This window comes from Capsicum annuum, chromosome 9, assembly GCF_002878395.1.
Source record: "Capsicum annuum cultivar UCD-10X-F1 chromosome 9, UCD10Xv1.1, whole genome shotgun sequence".
NCBI lineage: Eukaryota > Viridiplantae > Streptophyta > Magnoliopsida > Solanales > Solanaceae > Capsicum > Capsicum annuum.
This window is the reverse complement of record NC_061119.1, coordinates 201689331-201693314: the sequence shown is the minus strand read 5'-3', so window position 1 is coordinate 201693314 and position 3984 is coordinate 201689331.

The following is a 3984-nucleotide window of genomic DNA, read 5'->3' as shown; positions in this document are numbered from 1 at the left end:
AACGAAATATTGATTTTTTAATCGATTTGATTTGGATTGAGGTTCGATTTGGTTAAAAATCAAACCATGAACACCCCTACTCGCAATTACTCTTTCAAGCAATATATATATATATCATTTATATATAGGGGTGTTTATTTTAAGATAAATATCATTTAATAATACAAATAATGAATTGTTGTAACTCTCCTTTTTATTAGGCCATAATAATTGTGAAATGTTCTTAATTAGTTTTAACTCCACCCTCTTCATCTTTCCTTCCATCATTCACCCTTTTATAAATAATAATTATTCTACTACAAATCTCAACTATCCAAAAAAATGAAAGCTATATGTTGTTTTGTAGTATTATTTTCCGTGTTAGTGAAATAATTTTGGTCAATTTATGATCAAAGCAATTCTTTTTTATATTATATTATTAGTGCCCATCATAAAAAAATGTAAAATAGTTTTATGTTAATTATGTCATTGATTGAAGAAGTTTATCTGTATCTAATTCATTTTAATTTATCTTTTTAGGATAAACGAAATTTTCATCTATTTGGATTCATAATGTGAGTGTGTGCAATAACTATAAGAACACTTAAGTCGATATAATTCAAGAGATTTTGCCGTCCATGAAAGAGTAATTATTGTATAATTTCTGTGTATTATACACTTTCTGATAAATATATCATAATTTTGATTGGTAGTTTGATAAGCGATACATGATTTAAGTAATTTACAAACGGTAAGTTTGAGATATAAAAATATGACTTATTTTTATTTGAAAATCCTATCAATAATAATATTATATGATCACATTACTCCTCTTATAAGTAAATTTTTTATTATCATTTATGTAAAATAAAAGAAAGAAAAAGGGAAAGAAAAATAAAGGTGCAAATATAAAAAAGATTCATGGAATTTGATTCAGTGGATTTGGATCAAAAGAACTCAACTTTGCGTTTTTCAATTTATATATTTTTATTTTTTTGGGTAATTTTGTGTTTTAAAGTTTAAAAAAGAAAAAGGTGAATGACCAAATTCAAAGATAAGTACTTGTATTATATTGTAAAATTAGTCAGGGTATTACTTAGGGAAGAAATTGCAGAAAGAGTCATAATTATTTAAATATTAAATCATTAATAATTTTTATCATACATATTATACTTCACTTATGATAAAAATTATTAATGATTTAATATTTAAATAATTATTAATACTTCACTTATGTTATTTAAGGTCTTTGTTAATAATTTCATACTATAAGTTTTCTAGCTTTTAAATTTTTTATTCAACTTTTAAAATTTTCATAATTTGACAGCCATCCGAGAGGAATATATATATTAATTCTACAATATCTTTTTGAGACAAAATTTTTAACGATTTAAATATTTTTTTAGTGATTTTAACATTTTATTATATAAGTTAGAATAGATGAAATCATTGATAAGAGATTTGGTGGAATGGTAAGTAGCTTTTCATATCGAAGGTTTGAGCTTTGAGTATGAAAATGTCATAGTTAGAAAACAACACTTAATTAGGTATAAATATGAACATTAGATATCGAACAAAAACAAAAAAAAAATGAATAGATGATAATAATATCAACGATATTTTCTTTATGACCGCGCGAAGCGCGGCTATATTAACTAGTATATATATATATAAAGAAGAACCACAGAGAAGGTGATGTGACACCTCTCTATGGTCTCCATTGTTATTTATCCTTTTGGTGAGATTTTTGCCTATTTTCAACAATTTTTCTCTTTAAATTTTATTTAATTAAAAGGTTATTAATTGAAAATGAATCGCTAGTTTATTACATCGTTTTTATTACCCCTATCAATATAGCCTCTTCAATTATCTAAATCAGTTATAAGATTATAATAGCTATAATTATAATATAATCAATAATGGCTAATGTTTAGAGAAAAGAAAAGCTAGAACACAATTTTGGCCTTTTAATTTCATTTTTTTTTCATTTATTATGTGTTATTTTTTAAAACAACTCAAAAGTCACTTTAAAAACATCTTTTAAGCCCTCTTAATTATATTAAATGTGATATGCAAAGTTTATTTCTTTAATTCTCTTAATTAAGATGAAAGTCCAACATTTAGCTCTTTTTAACTCTAAAATTTCATTGTGTATATCACTCCGTGTATGTGGTATTTCGGATATCAATTTTTTTTTTATTTTATTTTCTTTTTGTTTTTAGTTTCTTGTTGGATATAAATTAACTTGTATAAAGAAAATTTGCAGGATTTATGAGAAGGGTGATGTCATTGAAGAGCTCAAGCTAAGAATCATCTTAAGGCTCTTTTTAATTCTTTAGTAAGTTTTCTTTTTATTTGCCATTGAAGATTGAGATTGTTTTTTGTGTTCATGACTTTCATATTACTGTTGATTACGCTTTAAAAGTTAAAACTGATCAACATTTCATATTTTCAAAAACCATACACATATGAGGATGAGCCATTTTTTAAGGTTTCAGATAGGCCTTTGTTGTTTAGTCTTCAGTCTACTCTATGCAAACTAACTGTCATAGCATCATATATGACTGTCATTGGTACACTTTGAGTCTGGTAAACCAACTTTAACCTTTAAGTAAAGTGCTGAAACTCGAAAGTTATTTTGCTAAGGGCTCCTTCTAAAGGTTAGGGTAATCAACTGGTGACATGAAAAAAATTCCTCCATTATTAATTGTAGATTTATTTTCATTCAAATCTTAAATATGAAAAAAATCATGTTAGGGAATATTTCCCCATTGAATGGATAAATACTAAACATATGGTGAGAACAAAAAAAAAGGTGTCTTCAATCGATACTACCTCATATAAATTAGGATGAAGAGAGAATTTATTTTTTTCAATTTTAATATTGTATACATTGACAAATGAAAAGTGATAGAATCTAAAGAAAAGACATCTTCCCCCCCCCCCCCCCCCCAACTTGTCGCCACAACTCACTTTAACACTTAAATTTAACTTCCGTTTATTTACCCCTTAACATCTTTAAAGTGAATTATTTTCACCCCTCAAAACTGAATGTCACTCTCATGATGGAGAGTGTGCTACACATGCGCCATGTCATTGCCAAATCAGTGCCATGTCATTTGCCACATAAGAATTTTTTTTTTTAATAATCCCACACACTAACTTTTTATATATTTTATATATACAATTTTTATATATATATAAAATATATATTATTATATATATATATATATATTTAAAAGAATATATTTTTTATAAAAAAATATATTTTATATAAATAAAATAGACCTCACCCCCCTTCCTTCTTCTTCTTCACAACCCCCACCCCCTTCGTTCTTTCACAGCTCCCACCCCACCCCACCCCAATTCTTTCTACTTCTTCATTAGACAGCAACCTTTGTCCCCTCCCCTTCCTCCTCCTTCTTCTTCTTTTTCTTCACATAAAAGCACTACTTTTTCTATTTCTTTCACCATTACCACAAACTTTTTCAATGAATTTTTTTTCTTCATCAAATGCAAAATTAACTTGAATTAGATTGAGCAAATCCACCAATGAACTAAATACAAGTACATGATCACAAAAATACATCAATACACAAAATCACAAATTCAAATTCTTTCACATTAACCAAAATTCAAAATTTCAAAACTCCTAAATTTTCAATTTCTTACTCAAAAATATCTACAAAAATGGCATAAACAGTCCGAAATTCAAAAATGACATAGATGATATTCGCATGACATGAAATTCTTGGCCAAGAATCAAACTTGTTCATCAATCTTGAACCCCTTTTTTTTATTATCGAAAAATAAAATTTTGGATTAATTAGGACTTGATAGGAAGGGAATTACGAAGAAACGGGATGGGGGTATGAAGAAGATGAAGAAATGGAGTGTTGGGGGTGGGTGGGGGTGGTGTGGGGGTGGGGAAGGGGAGTGATGAAGAAGATGAAAAAAAGACTTTGATGAAAAAGACATGCCCTTTCTTGATTTTCTTTTAATTTT